Below are 13,665 nucleotides of genomic sequence, written 5' to 3'. Positions count from 1 at the left end.
GATGGTATAAGGTGTGTTTGCAGCCTGGGGTCCACCGTGCAGAGATGGAACCTGCTGCTGAGTAATGACGGACTATATGGTGGCATAATGTGGATATACACAAGGGTTATAATAATAATAATAATTTTTATTTATATAGCGCCAACAAATTCTGAAGCACTTTACAATTAAGCGGGGACATGTACAGACAATAAATTCAGTACAAGTTAAGACAATTTAAACAGTGACATTAGGAGTGAGGTCCCTGCTCGCAAGCTTACAATCTACAAGGAAATGGGGGGACACAATAGGTGAAAAGTGCTTGTTATTTCAGGTCTGGCAATTATAATAAATAGGGATTTTCATATAGGGCTGCATGATCCGGTCATAAGACCGTTTGTTTAAGTGCAATAGTCAAGTATCAAGTGCAGTTACCATGTGCATGGAGGGTGTGGAGACAGATGAATAGTAGGGTGCAGATTCACATGCAGATAATATTTGGAAGGAGGGAACAGGACAAAGTTAGTTTACTGAGTAGTTGATGTGGTAGGCTTGTTTGAAGAGATGGGTTTTTAAAGCGCGCTTGAATAGGTCGGGGCTAGGTATCAGTCTGATCATCTGGGGAAGTGCATTCCAGAGAGCTGGCGCAGCACGAGAGAAGTCTTGGAGATGGAGGTGCGAGGTTCGGATTATGGGGGATGTTAGTCTTAGGTCATTTGTAGAACAGAGGGCACGTGTAGGGCGATAGACGGAGATGAGAGGGGAGATATAAGGCGGTGCAGAACTGTGGAGAGCTTTGTGGGTGAGAGAGATGAGTTTATACTGGACCCTGTAGCGAATGGGTAGCCAGTGTAATGACCCAGTATGAAGGAAGCGAACCCTGTTGCGTCACAGGGCCACGGTACCACACAAAGAGCACAAGCAAGGAGTCACAGAACTCTATCCCAAGACTCAGGGAAAGAGTTCCTCTAGACCTCTTGTGCTCTACACCGCTATTGGGGTGTCAGAGTTAAACAGAAATAATAATTTAATGCACTAGAGTGCGTGCAGTGCCACTCTGGTGGACGCCACTAACCACCCAGACTTGGGTCAGGTAAGTGCTCTATTAGCGCACGGCGCCGCACTGGCGGTCACTGCTAGGTGTGCAGGTAGCACTGTCAGGAGCTAGATAGCAAGCATCCACCATTCGCGACTTGCGAGCAGTCAACAACACTAGGAAGGGGATGATTAATGAGTGAAAGTAACACATCAACACAGACACGTTATCAAGTATACACTAGCACATGGCCGAGCGGCTATGCAAACCTTTTATAGAAGCAGTGCTACGGGACCTTCCAGATGGTCCAATAGGAGCCACAACAGGACCTGAGCATGTGATCCCTGACCTTCAATGGGAGGTCATCCTGTGGGCCTGCTCAGTATGGGAAAAGCAGGACTTAGTCCCAGAAAGACCTGTTCGCTGCTGATCAGTGCTGGCTACAAAAGCAGAGCCTGGAAGGGCATGAGTAACCAGTAGCACAGTATCAGCTTGAGCCAGACGCTGGGAACGACGTCTCTGCTGAGCAGGCTCCACTGCGGCTGGAGAAGAATGGGAGACTGCTGCGGAGATGGTTCGACATTCCCCCTGTTCAGAGGCGGGAACTCGACACCTAACAATGGGCATCATAAACAACTTTAAATACAATAACTCGGGTGCTGTATCACAGATCACGGTCACCCTAATGATCAAGTTGTGGTGGATGAAGAGATGTGGAGGATGGCCTACTAAAAATCTTTTCCCATAGCAAAGGAGCAGGTCTCCTATACTTGTAATGCCCATGCAGTCAGTGTATGGGCTGACAAACATTTCCCACCTGGGGGGTACAGCAATATACTGTCAAAAAATTTGGTTTATGGACATCATAAACAACCTTAAAAACAATAACGTGGATGTTGTATCGCAGACTATCATCACCATGGTGATCTACTGGTGTTGGAGGATGAGGAGAAGGAGGACGACAACTGCACATATGCTAAATCAGGAAACGTACACCTATGTGTGAGTGTGAAGAGGTGCATGGAAATGGAGTTCCCAAAAATTTTATAATTCCACCAGCGACACTAAATACTTACTAGAAAACGCTAGCGACAGGGCAGGCAAGGACCTCCAAGGCATAGAGAGACAGTTCATGTCATGTGTCCAGCTTGGATACCCAATAATTAAAAGGCACAGAGGAATCACAGAGGACAATGGTACGGTCAGCAAGGTACTCCCTCAGCATCTTCTAAAACTTTGAACTCCTTGTGAGAGTAACCCGCGCCTCAGGGCCAGTGCGATGGGAGGGTCTGAGAAAAGTCTCCCAGAACTTTGCCTGTGTTCCCCTGCCTCTGCTGGATTGGAGTTGTGTCTTCCTCGCCTGTACTCCTTGGTTTTCCAATGAACTGTGACCTCTGCCATCAGCATTTTTACATGGGAATTTTTTTAATAATTCAGCAACAAGGGCCCTCTGGTACTGGACCATTTTAGTACACTTGTATGCCTCTGGTATAAAAGATACTCAAGTTCTCCTTGTAGTGTGGGTCTAGAAGTGTCACCAACCAGTATTGACTGTCACCCAAAATTTTGAGAACGTGAGGGTCACGGGAAAGGCAGCATAATATAAACTCAGCCATGCTTGCCAGACTGCTAACAGTCAAGACTAACCATGCTCTCCTCCTCTATATCCTCAGGCTATCCATGCTAAAAAGACGGTATGACAGTTTTGCTTGTAGTACCATCTATAAAGCATGAAACTAGCTCCTGTTCTTCCTCCTCATCTTCCTCATTATCACCCAATCCACATTGGGATGAGATGAGGCTGGGCTGTGTAATCACTCTGTATGGTTCCTTGCTCCGTCTCATCATGCTTTGCCTGCAATGCATCCACTCTAATTGTGAGCAGAGAGGGTTTCAAAACGCAGAAAAGTGTTATGGTGATGCTAATTATTGCATCATCATCACTCACCATCTTGGTGGAGTCCTCAAAGTTTTGGAGGATGGTACATATGTCTGACATCCATGTCCACTCATGAGGTCTTATGTTTGGAGTCTGAACTGAATACCGATGGCTTTGTTCATGCTGGTAGTCAAAAACTGCCCCCTTCTGCTCACAAATCCTTTCCAACATCTGCAATGTAGAGTTTCAATGCGTGGGAACATCATACAACAGTCGGTGAGCCGGAAGCTGCAAACGCTGCTGAAGCACGGCAAGGGCGGTGGAAGCTGTAGCTGACTTTCTAAAATGAGCATACAGACGTTTTACTTTCACGAGCAGATCCAGCAGCTTTGGGTAGCTTTTAAGAAAACATTGAATCACAAGATTAAGCACATGGGCCCGGCATGGTAGGTGTCTGAGCTCCCCTCGCCTCAGTGCCACCACCAGGTTCCAGCCATTGTCACACATGACCATGCCAGGCTGTAGGTTTAGTGGTGTCAATCACATATCTGCCTGTGAGGGCAGAGGGCTAGAGCAGCGGGGGATCGGGGAGAGGTGAGTATTTGATTATTTATTTTTTATGTATGGAGTATTATATTGGGTCCATTATACTTTATGGAGCAATATATTGGGCCCATTCTACTGTATGGAACATTATATGGGGCCCATTGTACTGTATGAAGCAATATATGGGGCTCATTATACTGCATGGGGCAATACATGAGACTAGAGTTGAGCGACCTTGACCTTTTTAGAGTCGAGCCGGGTTTCGCGAAACCCGACTATCTCAAAAGTCGGGTCGAGTGAAATCGGCTGAGTATGACGTAAAGTCGGGATCGACCGAAACACGAAACCCAATGCAAGTCAATGGGGCAGCATAGTCGGCAGTGAGTGGGGGCCAGGAAAACACCTAGAGTGCCCATTTTAATGTCAAAACCATCCATTCTTCTTAATGAAGCTTGTCAATCTTAATTTCCCTTATAATAATAGTTAGGCATTGGAAATTGGGGGTCATTTGGCTAAAGTTGTGGGGGGTAGGGCCGGTTCAAGTATTTAGTGGGCCCAGTAAATCTGGACCACGTCACGGCAGTGGAGCAGGGAGAGATAAGTATTTCAACTTTGCAAGTGCTGTGATCCTGAGCAAGCAGGGGGTGCCCCCTCGCTGGCATTGGCACTGGCACAGGGCCCCTCAAAGTACAGCGGTGTGTTTGCACGGCGGGGGCGCCTCCCACCGGCAGCAACACTTTTGCGTACTATGAGGGGCCCTGTGCCAGTGATGTCGCCAACGAGTATTCCTCCCCCCACCTGATGAAGGAACCTGAACCTTCATCTGCACCTTCCTCTTTGTCCCCGTGTAAGGTGGTATGGTATGCGGGAAGGGGGACCTGACTTTCAGCAGGGTCACAATCTTGCAGTGTAGCGTGCATGGGGAATGTTGCGTTATGGGTCAATGTACCAGCAGACTCATCTATCACTGGCTGGGCAATGGGCAGGATGATGAGGAAACACAGATATAGGCCCAAAGAATAAAGTGGGCTAAATGCAGTTCAAAATTGGTAACAGGACTAACCAGGGGGCATTGTTTTGTTCAGTGGAGGACAACTGGAATGAGAGGCTGACACAGAGAGTAGGCCCAAATCTGTAAGTAGTCTAAATGCAGTTCAAAATTGGCAAGATTAGTAAACAGGCGGCACAGCTTTGTTCACTGTAGGAGAACAGCAAGGAGCGGCAGACACAGATAGAAGGCCCCAACCCAACTAGTAGGCCCACTGCAGTTTTAAAATCCCGATAGGCTGAAAACCAGATAATTGTAGGTCATTTTTTGTAAAGAGGACAGCTGTATTGAGTGGGGCAGCCAGACACTACAAGTAGGCCTTAAACCACAAAGTTGGCTCGACGCTGGTTTAAAAAAGGTTACATGGGTACACGTTCTGCATTGTTGTGCTCAGTGGAGGACAATTGGAAGGAGGGACCGCAGAAAGACTTTGTAGGCGTAAAATTACAAAATAGGCTCTATGCAGCTTCGATTATGTGGCAACCTGGAGAACACCTTGGAGCGGCAGACAACGTCTCTACGACCCAGACCCAACTTGTAGGCCTAATGTAGTGTTGTTTCAACAACTACTTAAGACGAGCATGAAGATTGAAGCTATGGAGAGGAAACCTGGGGAACACCTTGTAGCGGAAGACACCGTCTCTACACCCCAGACCCAACTTGTAGGCCGCATGCAGTGTTGTTTTCAACAACTACTTAAGAAGAGCCAGAAGATTGAAGCAATGGAGAGGCAACCTGGGGAACACCTTGGAGCGGAAGACACCGTCTCCCCACCCGAGACCCAACTTGTAGGCCTAATGTTGTGTTGTTTCAACAACTACTTAAGACGAGCATGAAGATTGAAGCTATGGAGAGGAAACCTGGAGAACACCTTGTAGCGGAAGACACCGTCTCTACAACCCAGACCCAACTTGTAGGCCGAATGCAGTGTTGTTTTCAACAACTACTAAACGAGAGCCAGAAGATTGAAGCAATGGAGAGGCAACCTGGGGAACACCTTGGAGTGTAACACACCGTCTCTACACCCCTGACCCAACTTGTAGGCCGCATGCAGTGTTGTTTTCAACAACTACTAAACAAGAGCCAGAAGATTGAAGCAATGGAGAGGCAACCTGGGGAACACATTGGAGTGTAACACACCGTCTCTACACCCCTGACCCAACTTGTAGGCCGCATGCAGTGTTGTTTTCAACAACTACTAAACGAGAGCCAGAAGATTGAAGCAATGGAGAGGCAACCTGGGGAACACCTTGGAGCAGAAGACACCGTCTCTACACCCCTGACCCAACTTGTAGGCCGCATGCAGTGTTGTTTTCAACAACTACTAAACGAGAGCCAGAAGATTGAAGCAATGGAGAGGCAACCTGGGGAACACCTTGGAGTGTAACACACCGTCTCTACACCCCTGACCCAACTTGTAGGCCGCATGCAGTGTTGTTTTCAACACCTACTAAACGAGAGCCTGAAGATCAAAGCTCAGAAAAGGCAACCCGGAGAACACCTTGGAGCGGCAGACACTGGTAGTAGGCCCCAACCCAAGTACTAGCCCCACTGCAGTTAGATTAAAAAGACTACTAAATGAGAGCCTGAAGATCAAAGCTCAGAAAAGGCAACCCGGAGAACACCTTGGAGCGGCAGACACTGGTAGTAGGCCCCAACCCAAGTACTAGCCCCACTGCAGTTAGATTAAAAAGACTACTAAATGAGAGCCTGAAGATCAAAGCTCAGAAAAGGCAACCCGGAGAACACCTTGGAGCGGCAGACACTGGTAGTAGGCCCCAACCCAAGTACTAGCCCCACTGCAGTTAGATTAAAAAGACTACTAAACGAGAGCCTGAAGATCAAAGCTCAGAAAAGGCAACCCGGAGAACACCTTGGAGCGGCAGACACTGGTAGTAGGCCCCAACCCAAGTACTAGCCCCACTGCAGTTAGATTAAAAAGACTACTAAACGAGAGCCTGAAGATCAAAGCTCAGAAAAGGCAACCCGGAGAACACCTTGGAGCGGCAGACACTGGTAGTAGGCCCCAACCCAAGTGCTAGCCCCACTGCAGTTAGATTAAAAAGACTACTAAACGAGAGCCTGAAGATCAAAGCTCAGAAAAGGCAACCCGGAGAACACCTTGGAGCGGCAGACACTGGTAGTAGGCCCCAAACCAAGTACTAGCCCCACTGCAGTTAGATTAAAATGACTACTAAACGAGAGCCTGAAGATCAAAGCTCAGAAAAGGAAACCCGGAGAACACCTTGGAGCGGCAGACACTGGTAGTAGGCCCCAACCCAAGTACTAGCCCCACTGCAGTTAGATTAAAAAGACTACTAAACGAGAGCCTGAAGATCAAAGCTCAGAAAAGGCAACCCGGAGAACACCTTGGAGCGGCAGACACTGGTAGTAGGCCCCAACCCAAGTACTAGCCCCACTGCAGTTACATTAAAAAGACTACTAAACGAGAGCCTGAAGATCAAAGCTCAGAAAAGGCAACCCGGAGAACACCTTGGAGCGGCAGACACTGGTAGTAGGCCCCAACCCAAGTACTAGCCCCACTGCAGTTAGATTAAAAAGACTACTAAACGAGAGCCTGAAGATCAAAGCTCAGAAAAGGCAACCCGGAGAACTCCTTGGAGCGGCAGACACTGGTGGTAGGCCCCAACCCAAGTACTAGCCCCACTGCAGTTAGATTAAAAAGACTACTAAACGAGAGCCTGAAGATCAAAGCTCAGAAAAGGCAACCCGGAGAACACCTTGGAGCGGCAGACACTGGTAGTAGGTCCCAACCCAAGTACTAGCCCCACTGCAGTTAGATTAAAAAGACTACTAAACGAGAGCCTGAAGATCAAAGCTCAGAAAAGGCAACCCGGAGAACACCTTGGAGTGGCAGACACTGGTAGTAGGCCCCAACCCAAGTACTAGCCCCACTGCAGTTAGATTAAAATGACTACTAAACGAGAGCCTGAAGATCAAAGCTCAGAAAAGGCAACCCGGAGAACACCTTGGAGCGGCAGACACTGGTGGTATGCCCCAACCCAGGTACTAGCCACACTGCAGTTAGATTAAAAAGACTACTAAACGAGAGCCTGAAGATCAAAGCTCAGAAAAGGCAACCCGAGAACACCTTGGAGCGGCAGACACTGGTAGTAGGCCCCAACCCAAGTACTAGCCCCACTGCAGTTAGATTAAAAAGACTACTAAACGAGAGCCTGAAGATCAAAGCTCAGAAAAGGCAACCCGGAGAACACCTTGGAGCGGCAGACACTGGTAGTAGGCCCCAACCCAAGTACTAGCCCCACTGCAGTTAGATTAAAAAGACTACTAAACGAAAGCCTGAAGATCAAAGCTCAGAAAAGGCAACCCGGAGAACACCTTGGAGCGGCAGACACTGGTGGTATGCCCCAACCCAAGTACTAGCCACACTGCAGTTAGATTAAAAAGACTACTAAACGAGAGCCTGAAGATCAAAGCTCAGAAAAGGCAACCCGGAGAACACCTTGGAGCGGCAGACACTGGTAGTAGGCCCCAACCCAAGTACTAGCCCCACTGCAGTTAGATTAAAAAGACTACTAAACGAGAGCCTGAAGATCAAAGCTCAGAAAAGGCAACCCGGAGAACACCTTGGAGCGGCAGACACTGGTAGTAGGCCCCAACCCAAGTACTAGCCCCACTGCAGTTAGATTAAAAAGATTACTAAACGAGAGCCTGAAGATCAAAGCTCAGAAAAGGCAACCCGGAGAACACCTTGGAGCGGCAGACACTGGTAGTAGGCCCCAACCCAAGTACTAGCCCCACTGCAGTTAGAATAAAAAGACTACTAAACGAGAGCCTGAAGATCAAAGCTCAGAAAAGGCAACCCGGAGAACACCTTGGAGCGGCAGACACTGGTAGTAGGCCCCAACCCAAGTACTAGCCCCACTGCAGTTAGATTAAAAAGATTACTAAACGAGAGCCTGAAGATCAAAGCTCAGAAAAGGCAACCCGGAGAACACCTTGGAGCGGCAGACACTGGTGGTAGGCCCCAACCCAAGTACTAGCCCTACTGCAGTTAGATTAAAAAGACTACTAAACGAGAGCCTGAAATCAAAGCTCAGAAAAGGCAACCCGGAGAACACCTTGGAGCGGCAGACACTGGTAGTAGGCCCCAACCCAAGTACTAGCCCCACTGCAGTTAGATTAAAAAGACTACTAAACGAGAGCCTGAAATCAAAGCTCAGAAAAGGCAACCCGGAGAACACCTTGGAGCGGCAGACACTGGTAGTAGGCCCCAACCCAAGTACTAGCCCCACTGCAGTTAGATTAAAAAGACTACTAAACGAGAGCCTGAAGATCAAAGCTCAGAAAAGGCAACCCGGAGAACACCTTGGAGCGGCAGACACTGGTAGTAGGGCCCAACCCAAATACTAGCCCCACTGCCATTAGATTAAAAAAACTACTAAACGAGAGCCTGAAGATAACAGCTCAGAAAAGGCAACCCGGGGAACACCTTGGAGCGGCAGACACTGGTAGTAGGCTTTAAACCAAAAATTTGGGTCAATGGAGTTTATAAAATGTTCCAGGGGTACACAGGCAGCATTGGTGTGGTAAGCGGAGGACAATTTATTTTTGGGACTGCAGACAGACTTAGTAGGCTGTCCCCTGTGTACCATGCATCCACAACATTAACCCAGTGCGCCGTAATGGACATGTAACCTTTCGTGGACATGCCTACTGGTCCATGCATCTGTTGTCAGGTGCACCTTTCTACTATTATATTGCCTGAGAGCATGGACAATGCGGATTTTTACATGATGGTGGAGGGCTGGGATGGCTTTTCTTGCAAAAGAAGTGACGACTGGGTAGCTCTTACTGTGGTACAGCGTAGTCCATCTGGGCTTTATAATTATAAAATAAAGGAAAAAAGTAGGTTGTATGCACTTTAAAATAGGTTCCAGGGGTACACGGGCGGCAGTGTACAGGTCACTGGAGGACTAGTGGAAAGAAGGGACCGCAGACAGGCTTCGAAGGCCTAACATAATAAAATTGGGCTGTAGGCACTTTAAAATTGGTTCCAGGGGTACACGGGCAGCAGTGGTCTGGTCAGTGGAGGACTAGTGGAAAGAAGGGACCGCAGACAGGCTTCGAAGGCCTTACATAATAAATTAGGGCTGTAGGCACTTTAAAATTGGTTCCAGGGGTACACGGGCAGCAGTGGTCTGGTCAGTGGAGGACTAGTGGAAAGAAGGGACCGCAGACAGGCTTCGAAGGCCTAACATAATAAAATTGGGCTGTAGGCACTTTAAAATTGGTTCCAGGGGTACACGGGCAGCAGTGGTCTGGTCAGTGGGGGACTAGTGGAAAGAAGGGACCGCAGACAGGCTTTGAAGGCCTAACATAATAAATTTGGGCTGTAGGCACTTTAAAATTGGTTCCAGGGGTACACGGGCAGCAGTGGTCTGGTCAGTGGAGGACAAGTGGAAAGAAGGGACCGCAGACAGGCTTCGAAGGCCTAACATAATAAAATTGGGCTGTAGGCACTTTAAAATTGGCTCCAGGGGTACACGGGCAGCAGTGGTCTGGTCAGTGGAGGACTAGTGGAAGGAGGGACCGCAGACAGGCTTCGAAGGCCTAACATAATAAAATTGGGCTGTAGGCACTTTAAAATTGGTTCCAGGGGTACACGGGCAGCAGTGGTCTGGTCAGTGGAGGACTAGTGGAAAGAAGGGACTGCAGACAGGCTTCGAAGGCCTTACATAACAAATTTGGGCTGTAGGCACTTTAAAATTGGTTCCAGGGGTACACGGGCAGCAGTGGTCTGGTCAGTGGAGGACTAGTGGAAAGAAGGGACCGCAGACAGGCTTCGAAGGCCTTACATAATAAATTTGGGCTGTAGGCACTTTAAAATTGGTTCCAGGGGTACACGGGCAGCAGTGGTCTGGTCAGTGGAGGACTAGTGGAAAGAAGGGACCGCAGACAGGCTTCGAAGGCCTAACATAATAAAATTGGGCTGTAGGCACTTTAAAATTGGTTCCAGGGGTACACGGGCAGCAGTGGTCTGGTCAGTGGAGGACTAGTGGAAACAAGGGACCGCAGACAGGCTTCGAAGGCCTAACATAATAAAATTGGGCTGTAGGCACTTTAAAATTGGTTCCAGGGGTACACGGGCAGCAGTGGTCTAGTCAGTGGAGGACTAGTGGAAAGAAGGGACCGCAGACAGGCTTCGAAGGCCTAACATAATAAAATTGGGCTGTAGGCACTTTAAAATTGGTTCCAGGGGTACACGGGCAGCAGTGGTCTGGTCAGTGGAGGACTAGTGGAAAGAAGGGACCGCAGACAGGCTTCGAAGGCCTAACATAATAAATTTGGGCTGTAGGCACTTGGAATTTTCTTGCAGGGGTACACAGGCAGCATTGGTGTTGTCAGCGGAGGCCGATTGTAATGAGTGTCTGCCAGTTAGTAGTCCCAAACAATAAATACATGTTAATGTCTCGCATTACAACAAAACGAAACCACCAAAGGGTGCAATCATTAGGTACTGGGGTGGGCTCCTCTGCGTAGTTTCAGACCTAGTAATTTGGCGCAAAGTATTTACATAGTTACATAGTTACATAGTTATTAAGGTTGAAGGAAGACTATATGTCCATCTAGTTCAACCCATAGCCTAACCTAACATGTTGATCCAGAGGAAGGCAAAAAAACCCCATGTGCAAAGAGTAAGCTCCACATTGGGGAAAAAAATTCCTTCCCGACTCCACATACGGCAATCAGACTAGTTCCCTGGATCAACGCCCTATCAAGGAATCTAGTGTATATACCCTGTAACATTATACTTTTCCAGAAAGGTATCCAGTCCCCTCTTAAATTTAAGTAATGAATCACTCATTACAACATCATACGGCAGAGAGTTCCATAGTCTCACTGCTCTTACAGTAAAGAATCCGCGTCTGTTATTATGCTTAAACCTTTTTTCCTCCAACCGCAGAGGATGCCCCCTTGTCCCTGTTTCAGGTCTATGATTAAAAAGATCATCAGAAAGGTCTTTGTACTGTCCCCTCATATATTTATACATTAAAATAAGATCACCCCTTAGTCTTCGTTTTTCCAAACTAAATAGCCACAAGTGTAATAACCTATCTTGGTATTGCAGACCCCCCAGTCCTCTAATAACCTTGGTCGCTCTTCTCTGCACCCGCTCCAGTTCAGCTATGTCTTTCTTAAACACCGGAGACCAGAACTGTGCACAGTATTCTAAGTGTGGTCGAACTAGTGACTTGTATAGAGGTAAAATTATGTTCTCCTCATGAGCATCTATGCCTCTTTTAATGCATCCCATTATTTTATTTGCCTTTGTAGCAGCTGCCTGACACTGGCCACTGAATTTAAGTTTGTCATCCACCCATACACCCAGGTCTTTTTCATTGACGGTTTTGCCCAGAGTTTTAGAATTAAGCACATAATTATACATCTTATTACTTCTACCCAAGTGCATGACCTTACATTTATCCCCATTAAAGCTCATTTGCCATTTATCAGCCCAAGCTTCTAGTTTACATAAATCATCCTGTAATATAAAATTGTCCTCCTCTGTATTGATTACCCTGCAGAGTTTAGTGTCATCTGCAAATATTGAAATTCTACTCTGAATGCCCCCTACAAGGTCATTAATAAATATGTTAAAAAGAAGAGGGCCCAATACTGACCCCTGTGGTACCCCATTTACTTGGGTAAATATAGGACACTGCCCCGGACTATGTTAAGTACCATCATACATGTCAATGTAATGGTATTGTCAGTGGCTGGAATTTAAGGATGTCAGAACATAGACTAAACATTGGTGGAACTGTGAGAGATAATTGTGCAAGTGATACAGCAATGTTTGAGCTGGGGGTGGGGGAACTCTCTTGTGGCCGGAGGTACAGGCCCAGGGCCCCTCATGTTACAACAGTGTGTCTGATGTTGGGTGCGCACCACCACCGCCGGAGACACTTTATTGTACTATGAGGGACCCAGTGGCAGTGCCGTCGACCAAAAGCAGGCACACTCACCTCTTCAGACAAACAGCACTCTCACGGGTGCTTGCGCCAAGTGGCGATACCACGGCCCCGTGTGGGGAGTTTGGCCATTTAGGGAGGTGTAAACATGTCGTATGCTGGACAATCAGGTGCTGCAAATTACGAGTTTGGAAAAGTCATTCAGAGTAGTCCACAGGCAAGACCTTTTCATAGGAAAGCTAGGTGTCGGCCGGGCAAGGTGGGGCAAAAGATTTCGAAATCCAGTTGTGGTTCATTTTAATGAAGGTTAGATCATCAACATTTTGGGTAGCCAGACGAGTCCTTATTTTGGTTAATATTGAACCTGCAGCACTAAATACTCTTTCTGATAGGACACTAGCTGCCGGGCAAGCAAGCTCCTGCAATGCATATTCTGCCAATTCTGGCCAGGTGTCTAATTTGGATGCCCAGTAATCAAATGGGAATGACGGTTGAGGGAGAACGTCGATAAGGGATGAAAAATAGTTTATAACCATACTGGACAAATGTTGTCTCCTGTCACTTTGAATTGATGCTGCAGTGCCTGTCCTGTCTGCGGTCATAGCAAAATCACTCCACAACCTGGTCAGAAAACCCCTCTGTCCAACGCCACTTCTGATTTCTGCCCCTCTAACACCTCTGGTCTGCTGGCCCCTGCAGCTCGTGTGAGAACGATCACGGGCGCTGTGTGCTGGGAATGGATTGTTTGGTTGCTAATATTAGTTCCAAGTTCTCATGTGGCATAATATTTTGCAATTTGCCTTTATAGCGAGGATCAAGGAGGCAGGCCAACCAGTAATCGTCATCGTTCATCATTTTAGTAATGCGTGTGTCCCTTTTGAGGATACGTAAGGCATAATCCGCCATGTGGGCCAAAGTTCCAGTTGTCAAATCTGCGGTTGTGCTTGGTTGAGGGGCAGTTTCAGGCAAATCTACGTCACTTGTGTCCCTCAAAAAACCAGAACCCGGCCTTGCCACGCCACCAATTTCCAGTGGCCCCGGAAAAGCTTCCTCATTAAAAATATAATCATCCCCATCATCCTCCTCGTCCTCCTCCTCCTCTTCGCCCGCTACCTCGTCCTGTACACTGCCCTGACCAGACAATGGCTGACTGTCATCAAGGCTTTCCTCTTCCTCTGCTGCAGACGCCTGATCCTTTATGTGCGTCAAACTTTGCATC

The sequence above is a fragment of the Ranitomeya imitator genome, chromosome 3 (assembly GCF_032444005.1).
Source record: "Ranitomeya imitator isolate aRanImi1 chromosome 3, aRanImi1.pri, whole genome shotgun sequence".
NCBI lineage: Eukaryota > Metazoa > Chordata > Amphibia > Anura > Dendrobatidae > Ranitomeya > Ranitomeya imitator.
The sequence above is the reverse complement of the archived record's forward strand: the minus strand, read 5'-3'. Positions refer to the sequence as shown.